Consider the following 12,063-nt stretch of genomic DNA (forward strand, 5'->3'; position numbering starts at 1 on the left):
ACCCTGTAGCCCCATTTCTTAAGATTGGCTCTGCATCTCGTGGTGCCAGAGCGCAATCTGTTCAGTGCCTTCCAAGTCGCCCAGTCTTCTGAGTGCCCAGGGGGGAGTCTCTCATCTGGTATCACCCATGAATTGAGGTGCTGGGTTTGGGCCTGCCACTTTTGGACTCTCGCTTGCTGGGGTGTTCCAGCGAGTGTCTCTGTAGATCTAAGAAAGCTATGTCTTGATTTAAGTCGTTGACGTGCTGGCTGATACCCAAACAGGGGATGAGCTGGAGATGTCTCTGCCTTGATCCTTTCACTATTGGCTGCTACTTGCCGGCGGATGTCAGGTGGTGCAATACCGGCGCTAAGCAGTGTAATTTCTCCAGTGGTGTGGGTCGCAGACACCCTGTGATAATGCGGCATGTCTCATTAAGAGCCACATCTACTGTTTTAGTGTGGTGAGATGTGTTCCACACTGGGCATGCATACTCATCAAAACAGATAATCTGGATTTTATATGCCAGTGTAGAAAGGGCCTCCCTCTACATGCAGGTTTTGGGAGGGAGAGTTGCAGTAATGAGATGTTTTTATTTTGTAAATCTAATGTTCGTGGGGGAAATTCTTGGGTAGTTATCACATTTATATCTTTAATAATTTGTAGTATTTAAATATATATTACACGGAAAGGCTGCATGGTTGAATTGATGTACTGTTGGAGTTAAGCTTGGATTTTAATTTTTGTTTTGCCACACCGTGGCAAAATATGTGTTGTAGTAAGATGGAAAACAATATATTCTTGAGTGCCTGATTTATGGAAGCCCTAAGATAAACCTATCACAGGATTTGCTTGGCAATATTCATCTGGGGGGATTTACCCTTGCCTTTATTTATTTATTTATTTATTTGCTGCATTTGTTGACCGCCGTTCTCAGCCCTAGGGCGACTCACGGCGGTGTACAACATATAAAAACAGTTTACAATAAAGCAATAACACAACAAAATATCAACATAACTATCAATAATACCACAATAATATAATTACACTAAATCATCCGCTCCGTCTCATCGTAGAATCATAAACCAATCTCGTAAATTCTCTGAAACTCTGTACTTCCAGTGGGTTTCCATGACTGATTCTTAAAAACTTAGTTTTCCAGAGTACTCATCCAAAATTCAAACCACTACACCATTCTGGTACAATGAGAAAGTTGGGTTTTTCAAATTTACTCCACATTAATTAAACACCTGGAAAGATCTGGACCTTAAACTAAAGTCCGGATCTTTCCAGGTGTGAGCCCTATGGGGATTGACTCCCAGGACAGCTTCTGAAGTCCTAGGGGTTAATCCCCACAGCCATTCTCGTTCTTTGGCCTCTTTGGGGGGGGGGCGCTGATGGCAATGCAGATTCCTCTGTAATACTCCTGATGCTTGAAAAGGAGGTGGAAGGGGAGTTAAGGAGGGATAACCTACTTCCTTCTGGGTTTTAGGTAAGTGGAGAAGGGTCCTAAAACTACCCATTAGTTCTGACACCAATCAGGTACCACAGTCGGACTAAAATTCCTTCTCACATTCCTCCAGATGTTTCTAGCTCAGTGATTCCCAATCTTTTTTTGACCAGGGACCACTTAACCAGGGGCCATTCTCCAACACTAGTACCAAAAGGGTTATGAATCAGCTTTTGGTCAACTTTAGATTCAGTTTGGGGTGCTGGTTCTGAAAATTGCATTGGATAGACCACATCCGCTTTAGTTTCTGATACAGAAAATACACCATGGTCAGCAACAGGGCAGGAGTGGCAGGTGGCGTGAACGGAGTGGAAATAAAATAATAAAATAAAGAGGAAGGAGGCTCGCGGACCAGATTTTCATCCTCACAGCTCAGTGGTGGTCCACCGCCCACATGTTAAAAACCACTGTTCTAGACTGTGGGTCCCAGTAGCCATAACTAGCATAGCCAATGAAAAATGATGCCAAGAATTGTGACCAAAGAACATCTGAAGGGTTGCATGCTTCCTGTCCCCTAATCAAAAAGCATGACCTGTTGAAGTGGACCATAATGTATGAAAATTACTCTTTGTTGTTTATAAATGGGGAAAATAACATTTACAATGTTTTGCGTGTACATGCACTTCAGGGATTCCTGTTATATGCAGATCCTCCCAGCATACACACCCTAGTTGTCATAATGATGAGCATTTTGCTCATACATAATAACAGTGTTTAGATTACCACAGCTAACAAGTGATATACCACAAATACTTAACAATGTACTTCGAATGGCTGCTATTCACAGTTGTTTGCCATATTACTTGCTCAGAGCCTTTTATTAGAGTGGGGCAAATTCTCCCTCAAAAAGGTTCCATGAATGTATTGCTCCAATATAAAAATGAATTCACTTTGGCTGCAGCTGTGTTTCTTTTGTACGCTTCTGCTTGTTGCCCCCCCCCCCCCCTTGCATCAGGATAATTGAGCAACTGAGTTTTTAACTTGACTAATGTTCATGGAAATCACATTTAAAAACTATCAATAGATGAGTAAACAATCTGACTGTTGTCTTCTGCAGCTGGCATCACACATACATATGCACGTACACAAATGCACACACGGAGAAGTAAATGCTTTCTGTCAGTGACTGCCACTTCCACAACATAAGGGTGTTTTATGATTTTATGGCATATGTATTATTTTAGTATAGTAGGTGATAGCTTTCTTACAATAGTGGTGTCCCCATAAACAAGGCAATTAAATGAGCAAAATGTGGCTCTGATCGCAACTTGGATTGCACACACAATTATTTTATGTGAATGTGACAAGTGAAAATTACCTTCCAAACACTGCACCTAGCCAATGTTATGGTAGCCTGATTTTAATAGGAACAATACCTCAAGCAGGGCCTGTGAACCCCCTGAAAAGGAAAGGTTAATAATTTTAAAGCCCTTATTTGTTTCCACTCCCCAATAGTCACAGCTCCAGGGATTCCCTTAACACCTTCCTCTTGATTATGTCTGTCATCTCTGTCCCAGTCCCCATCCTATGCAATCGATGCATATCCACTAACTTCAGTAGATTTTATAGGAAATCTGGTAAAAAGTTGTTTCACTTGGCCAATCAGGAAATGGAAGTCTTTGATGTACAATACAGCATTGGACTTTTCCTTATTTCCTTTGGGAAAAAATATCACCAATTCTATATCTGTGTGTGCTTCTTTTTAATTGCATCTAGCTGAGCTCTTGGTTTGATTTTTTTTAAATAGGTCAGGAGGATTGATAATAGGCCCAGTGCTAATCTTAAATGTGAGCAAAGATAACTAATCCACTAGAATAGTAAACATTCTGCTATGATATTGAATTGGTTGCCATTGTTAACAAGGAAGAAGAATCACTGCTACTCACAATTATGTTAAGAGAATTCAGATATTGAATTTATATAAGGAAATGGCCACTTGCCCATAAGCATTGTTCAAGTGAACTGAACAGGTATCATTACAAAATTATTTACAAACAGTATCTAGATATACTGCATCCAGAATTAGAGAGATCTACAGGACTCTTGGAGTGCATCTACGCTTTAGAATAAATGCAGTTTGACATCTCTTTAACTGCCATGGAGTTGTAGTTCAGTGAGACACCAGCACCATTTGGTAGGGGAGGCTTAAGATCTCCCAAAACCACAACTCCCATGATTCCATAGCTTTTGGTCATGGCAGTTAACATGGTGCAAAATTGCATTAACTCTACAGAATAGATGCACCCTACACAATGGACTTCAGATAACTTGGTTGATTAATTCTGGGCTGAATCCAGATTTAGTCATGTTTAAAATATATTCACTGAAACGAAGGGAACTAAAGATCTTGTTTTCAGTGGGTTTTCTACAATCATAGCTAAGGCTTGATCATCTGTCCTTGTGGTTGATTCAACTTGCTGTAGGTGCATGAAGTGGTCAGAAATCTAGCATTATTAATAATATGGACTAGAGAACTTAACTAGTAATAGCCTGCAAGTTGAACCTGCCACTAGCTATATCTGCTGAATTTCTTTCTGCCACACAACTATTAAAGATACAGGAAAAGCAATGACAACTTTTCCATTTGGCCACCATTCACTGTAATTGTGAGATGTTCTCCTTTTCTAGTGATCACTCTGATTCACTGAGGTGAAACCAATACTGACATTTACCTTTCTGACATCTGCTGCATCTCATGGAACAGGAAGGTTCTCATCTATCCTCTATGGCTAAAGAAGGGTTTCAAACCCATAGATTCCTCCTCTCAGTTTAGATATAGGAAAGGTAGGGAATAAAATACTTAAACTAACACTGCTTAATTATGCCATGGTGTTAGCTTGCATTTTTCATATTAAGGGAAATAAAGCTGATCTTTAAATTTTGTTTTAAACATAGGCTATCTTCTCCCTCTGGTCATGATCTCTTAACCCTATGAAACTTCCTCAGACTGACTTTGGCTGCTCTGCTCCCAACTGTGTCAGCATAAGGTCATGAGAATATTGACCCTAGCAAACAACTCTATTTGCTTCACCGTTAGGGACTTGTAATAGTGGATATACTCATTGGTTCACCATCAACTCTTGTTTCTCAGAGACATACTAGGTTGTAATATAAACATAGATAAAGCATTAAGAAAAGTTTAACATTGATGCCTAATCAGCAGCCTGACCATATCCTAAGTGGAAAAAAAATGTCTTCCTCTTAAAAGCACATGTCAGTCTCTTTTTGTTTGAATATCTTGTTTAATTAATTTTTTTAAAGAACAATGATTGTTTTTTTACATATCTGACTGGACAAATGAGAGGTAATCTGAATTGGCCCTCACATCTCCATTACACCTTACTGTAAACTAAAATCACTGTACCTTGACACATCATTGTTGTTGTTGTAGGTCTTCATTTCATTTCCAACTTATAGTGACACCCCCGACAAACATACAATGAGGCTCCCTTCCCAAAATTTGTTCAGGGAGGGTTTGCTTTTGATTCCTCTGAGGCTGGGGGGTATGACTTGCCCAGAATGTTTCAATTGCTGGGAAAAGATTTGAATCCTGGACCCCAGGATCATAGTCCAATTTTCAAACCACTCCATTAGGGGTCGTCAACCTTTTTAAACAGAGGAACAGTTCACAATCCCTAAGACTGTTTTGGGGGTGGGGCGGAGGGGGGACTATAGTTTGAACAAAACATTAACAAATTCCTATGCACACTGCACATATTAATATTTATTATTAATTATTCATTTTTATCCCACTTTTCTCCCATGGGTGGGATTCAAAGCAGTGTACAAAGGTTTAAAAAACAAATACACAAAATACATATTCAACTAAAACATCAAATCCAATTAAAACAAATAACCCAATTTGTCTACACCATATACAACAAATTCATAGCCTTTAAAAAATCCCTAACCTCGGGTCTCATATCTTATTTATGGTGTAAAAAAAATGAAAGAACAATGCAGTATTTGACAGATTTAACCAACATAAACTTACTAGTATTTCAATGGGAAGTGTGGGCCTCCTTTTGACTGATGAGGTAGTCAAGTTAATCAGGATTGTTGTTGTGTGCCCTCAAGTCATTTCAGACTTAGGGGGATCCTAAGTCTAAAGTTTAGTTCGGGGGCTGGGTATAATAACCTTGGAAGACTGTATCTGGTCCAAAGGCCTTACTTTGGGGATCCCTGTGCTGCACCATGTTGGGTCTCTCCTGTGTTGTTATCTGTCTCTGTTTTTAAAACTTCTCTTCCCCAACCCCTCTTTCTTCTTTTGCATGTAAATTCATGATGGCTGAAATTTGTCTCTGGCAAGCTCTCTTGTATTATCAAATGTGTTCCTTTAGCTGCAGCTTAAACAAGGCTTGTCACTGCCTAAAGGGAAATGCAGGCAAAAACAAAAACATAATAGTGTACAAATCCTCACTATACGTGTGGGAACTCTAGATATTTTTGTTTGTTTTTTTTGTTTGTTTGTATTCAAAGTTTGTGCTGTTTGTGAAGAGACAGCAGGGAAAAATATTCTAAGCATATTGCTGTTATTCGAAAGCCTGTGGTTCAATTTATTCATGCAGATTGAGGAAGCACTAGTGGATAGCATTGTAAAGGGTGGGATGAGTCTTTTTTAACCATTAAAACCTTGACCTTCATAAAGGAACTTAATCTCATAGAGGCTTTCTAAATTGATATATTCCTGCAATCTGATGCTTTCCCTTTTGTGTGTGTGTGCGCGTGCGCGTGCAAGGGACTCAGGTCAGATTACAATGCACATATGCATGTCAAACATTCAATGTCATTAGACATACAACATATATAGACAGATACAGAGGCAATTTAACATTTCAGCTTTCTGGCTTCATGAGGGTATGCTGGATTTTGGCCACAGGGGTAGCTGCGTCTTCACCGTCCACTTGTGACACCAAGTCCTTGAAAGAGTACTTCCTCATTCTTATGCACACTGCTGGAAGGTTTTATGGTGTCATAAATTAGTTAGATCACATGAAAGAACAAGGTGATGCTGGAACATGCTACTTATCAAAGGAACATGTTCATAAGAGGAATTGTAAAATGCACTCTTTAAGGCAAGGGTCCTCAAACTAAGGCCCAGGGGCCGGATACAGCTCTCCAAGGTCATTTATCTGGACCTTGCTCAGGGTCAACCTAAGTCTGAAACAACTTGAAAGCACACAATTACAACGACAATCCTATCTCATCAGCCAAAAGCAGGCCCACACTTTCCATTGAAATATTGTTTGTATTTGTTAAAATTTTCTTCATTTTAATTATTGTGTTGTTTTAAGTATTTTTTGCACTATAAATAAGATATGTGCAGTGTGCATAACAATTCATTCGTGTTTTTTTCAAATTATAATCTGGCCCTCCAACAGTTTGAGGGACTGTGACCTGGCCCTCTGTTTAAAAGGTTTGAGGCCCCCTGCTTTAATGAGTACCATATTAAAACTACTGGAAACTACCTTATGACAATTCATTACAAGGGTATATCTAGTTTAGTGTTGTTTATGCCAGGATAGGCAAAATCTTGGGTTGGAGATATTGCATTGGACCCCCTGCATCCCACCAGAAATGTACCGTTGCTCACTTTGCTGCTACCATTTCTGAAATATGCAGGTAGCACTGAACTTCAGTGACATTTAAATTCAACAGCAGCTGTGGTGGTTCTATGTGGTGTAGGAAGATGTTAGAGAGCATCCTTCTGTATCGTGGAGTGCTGTGAGACTGCAGGGCATAAAGAAGTTCAGTTGCTTTCCTGCAGTGACAGAGAAGATAGAGTAGGGAAAAGAGTTGGTTAAAATTTTGATGGTGTTGTTGGCAACAGCAGCTGCTGCTGATTTGGCAGCAACAGGATACAGTATAGGCCAGGGGTCCCCAAACTTTTTAAACAGGGGGCCAGATTACTGTCCCTCAGACCATTGGAGGGCCGGACTATTTTTTTTTAAAAAAGTGACCAAATTCCTATGCACACTGCACATGTCTTATTTTGCTACTGTTATGAATCGTAATGTAAATATCTGATATGCATGATGCATTTTTGTTACAATCTGAACATAAAGCATAGTGATTAATCACAAAAACATAAATATAGGAAATAAATCTATATAAATAAAAATGTAACGTTCGTTTCTGGGATTAACAGAACTCAAAATCCACTGGACACCTAACAACCCAATGTATGTCCTTCACTCAAAAAAATGATTTTGTCATTTGGGAGTTGTAGTTGCTGAGATTTATATTTCACCTATAATCAAAGAGCATTCCGAACCCCACCAAGGATGGAATTGAACCAAATTTGGCACACAGTTCTCCCATGACCAACAGAAAATACTAGAAGGGTTTGGTGGGTAGTGTCCTTTGGTTTTGGCGTTGTAGTTCACCTACATCCAAAGATCACTGTGGACTCAAACAATGATGGATTTGGACCAAACTCTAAGAATACTCAATATGTCAAAATGTGTACACTGGTGGAGTTTGGGGAAAATAGAATCTTGACATTTGGTAGTTGTAGATGCTGGGATTTATAGTTCACCTACAATCACAGAGCATTCTGAACCCCACCAACGTATAGAATTGGGCCAAACCTCCCACACAGAACAGCCATGTGGGCCACAGCAACGCATGGCAGGGATGGCTAGTGCGAGCGTCTGGCTCGCACAAGGGCTGCACAAGGTAGGTAAGGGGAAAGCGGGGGAATGCGGGGGAAGGGTCAGGCGGTGCGGCTTCGGGGCAGCGCCGCCCGTCCCTTCCCCGGCCGAGCCTGTCTTCCTGAAGCCAGGGGAAGGTGGGGAGAAGGGGCAGGCGACGCAGCTTCGGAGGAGCGCCGCCTGCCCCTTCCCCGAGCCGAGCCTGTCTTCCCCTGGCTTCCTGAAGCTTGGGGAATGCGGGGGAAGAGGCAGGCGGCGCGTCTTTGGAGCAGCGCCGCCTGTCCCTTCCCCGGGCCGAGCCTGCCTTCCCCTGGCTTCAGAAAGCCGGGGGAAGGCGGGGGAAGGGGCAGGCGGCGCGGTTTCGGTGCAGTGCTGCCTGTCCCTTCCCCGGGCCGAGGAAACCACGGGAAGGCGGGGGGAAGGGGCAGGCGGCGCGGCTTCGGAGCAGCGCCGCCTGTCCCCTCACCGGGCGAGCCTGCCTTCTCCTGGCTTTCTGAAGCCAGGGGAAGGCGGGGGAAGGGGCAGGCGACGCAGCTTCGGAGCAGCGCTGCCTGTCCCTTCCCCGGGCCGTGCCTGTCTTCCCCTGGCTTCCTGGCTTCCACTCCTAGCGCGACTAGGAGTGGAGTGGGAGGCGCCCTGTGGCCGCAGAGAGCAGAGCGGCCGGAGCAGAGCGTTCCCGCGATTAGCGGAGCGGCGCCGGGTGGGCGTGGCCATGCCAGGCCATGCCACGCGGGCCAGAGAAATGCCCTCCGCGGGCCGCATACGGCCCGCGGGCCGTAGTTTGGGGACCCCTGGTATAGGCCATAAATCCACACCTGCTCTACACAAAAAGGTTTCAGGCAGGAGCCTTCCACAGGTTCAAGTGTAGATTCCAGAGATTTGATCTTTTGCAGGATGTTCCCTGCCACTTCATGATGGTCCTTTCCTACATTTGTTTTTCAGGCTTCACTAGCCAAAACCACAGATACAATATACATTTGTCCAAGCATTTGTTTTGTTCTGTATTATTACATGTTGCTTATGGTTGGCCATGATAATGATTTGATTATTAATCTTCAATAACTATGGTCTTGTGGATCCCCATTAGTAATACTGGAGCACTACATAACCGGTTTGTTACTGAACAACAGCCAATAATATTCCACTTTTGGGTTAGGCGCATACTAGATGGTGAGGAAGGTAGGAGCCAAGCATCCATCTTTCATCAATTTTGTGGTCTCCTACAGTTTGGAGACAAAGTCCCTTACACATTACTCCCAAGGAAGAAATACATACTTATCTGAGAACCAAAAAATATTGCATATATTTAAATAGTAATTGTTGATATTAATTTATTCATATAGATAAAAAATTAGAAATAATTACTATTGGGGAAGACTGTGATCTGATGGAATACTTGTCATCCTGGTCTTCTCTTCAAGTGCTGTCAATAGGCAGCTTCAGGGTCTGCTGATCTTCCTTGTTATGGTTCTTTATCTTTAAATTGGATTTAAACCATTTGAACTGATGACTATACCCTGAATGTTGCACACAAGGCTAATGTAGGCCCTGCATAAAAGAACTTCTTGCAACAGTTTATTAAAGAGCATAATTATTCCTCTGATTCTGTTGAGATTCTGTCTCTGTTCTATTCAGGACACAGAGAGTGTGGACCAACACTAGAACTCCTTGTTTACTGTTGCCGTGCTTTACAGGGTTTACGTAAACTTTTGTTTATAACCTTGTACTAAACTGTGCACTACTAAGTTAGGGACAAAAAGAGAAATTTATTTTAAAGTGAAGCATCCTACAGCAATTCACACTTCCCGGACTCATACACAGACTAGAATTCAGTCATTCTTGAAGAATGCACTTTCCTACAAATGACAGAATATAGCTTTTAGCTCAAATAATGTTTATTTTTTTGAGAAATGGATACAATTTAAAAGAAGATTTTCTTACTTTAAAACAAAATTGCATAAAATGGGAGAGAATACAATTATATATGAACATATGCAAACCTGGAAACAGGCTGATCTGATAATCCCTAATTGAAGTAAGTCAGGATGTGAAAGTAAGTAATGTAGTCATGAGTTGCCTATAACAAATGTAAATTAAAGTGTCCCTGGTGTGTAAGTGGAAATGAAAGATCTGTGTATGGGTGAAATTTGGTATTTTATTTTCATGAAACATGGCATTTATTTATTACATCGTATCCTCCCTTAAAGATAATCACAAACAAGCAGAAGTGTCTGCAATGTATGGTTCCACACCTTGGTTATCTGGTGCCATTAGATTGCAATTCAAATAAGGCCAAGTCAAGCTGGCCAGTGGCCAGAGATTTTGCAAACTGTAGCCCAGCAACATCTCAGGACCAAGGCTGGTATTGGCAAAAAAAAGTTTTGTTGTATGTTGTTACACCACAGAGAGCCTGACTGATTCTGTTTTGATTATACTATTGATAGAAGCATGCTTTGAAATAAAGTTTATTAGTCTTGGCCAATATTATGATTAAGAGATCCTTTGACCAATGATTCAATTGCCATTTGTTTGCTTTCCTGCAGATGAGGTGGAGATCATATTTGCAATGAAAACTCCCTTCTCAGTGAAAAATAACCAGTTTGGGTGAATATTAAAAAAGACTTTTCCTTTCTGACACCTGCTTTAGGTTATCAAAGCTTGCTTTGTTTAACAAAAGATTGAATTGTAGTTTTGATGCATACAGTAGGATGAAAGAACTAATCTTTTTCTATAATGTTTCCTATTCTTCAGACTGATACAGACAATGAAGGTTGTTGGTCTGATGACACTGTTTATTTGGACCATGTAGAAGTTCTTATCACTATACTAAGTGAATTTATTTCTTTTGCTTATGCTAAATGCCTAGTACATTTGGCTGGATTTTATCAATGTGTGAATAGAGTAGTAAAAAGCAGGATGGAGCACAGGATAAATATTTTTAATAAAATCCATCCCCACCTCATCCCCCAGTAGGACCACACTGTTTGATATCCATTCCAAATCCCATTTCATTTTTCTTTCCTCCTCATAAGCTCAGCCTTTTTAGGTGAGAAGGGAGGGAGTAGAGGAAAGAGCAAGCCATTTGATAATGTGTTAGTAACGGACATAAAGAAATGCACATCACCTTTCTCTTACTGCTTTAGACTATTTTTCTCCAGATTTAGAAAAGATAGGAAAGAGGTAATTTGCAGGTGCCCCACCCCATTCTCCAGAGGTTTAGGATAACAAGATCAAGCAGCCTTGCAAACTGCTACAGGGGTGGATGATTCAGCCACTTATTTTGCTCATGATGCTTGCAAGCACTTAGGTGTATTTCTGACAAAGGGAACTGATGAGTCTACAAAGTTATGTCAACTGCAGTAAGGAATCATAGTCATATTAACTCATACCTGAGGTCTTTTGGTTCAAGAATGTGTGGAGGTGTAATAAGAACATCCTTTTAAAAAATGAACTGAAGGCAATTCCTTACCAGTTTAATTAATATAGTGACATAACAGCACTACCTTTTACAGTTACAACTGGAAGTTAAAAAGCTGAGCAGAGTCAATCTGATGCCATTAATATAGCTAACGTCTAAAGTGGTGATGATAATCATTGGCCTTCCAAATGTTGGACATTAGATTAGAGCAGCCAAAATGAGCATAGCTAATAGCAACAAAATATTGGGAGCCATCCACCATCTGGAGGGTCACAAGATTTACACTTTAGGTCTGAAACATCCCAGACCTAGCCTCTGTATTCAAACCATGGGGGCTTCAATTCATCTGGTGCTGAGCAATGGGCTTTATCTATTAATATATGGTATAAAGGCAAGGTTCAATAGCCATTCAAAAAAGATATGTTGACCACCCTATCTTTCATGAGTAAAAGCTAGACAGCTGGAGCATGAGGCGTGCAGTACAAGACTTTTCCACATTTCTC

General features: G+C 41.1%; 1 protein-coding gene across 2 annotated transcripts in view; it reads left to right on the plus strand.

Moving 5' to 3' along the window:
• LSAMP (limbic system associated membrane protein) overlaps nt 1–12,063 on the plus strand; it is a 597,557-nt gene that overhangs the window by 20,681 nt on the left and 564,813 nt on the right. The window lies entirely within an intron of this gene.

This window comes from Anolis sagrei, chromosome 3 (genome assembly GCF_037176765.1).
Source record: "Anolis sagrei isolate rAnoSag1 chromosome 3, rAnoSag1.mat, whole genome shotgun sequence".
NCBI classification, from domain to species: Eukaryota; Metazoa; Chordata; class Lepidosauria; order Squamata; family Dactyloidae; genus Anolis; species Anolis sagrei.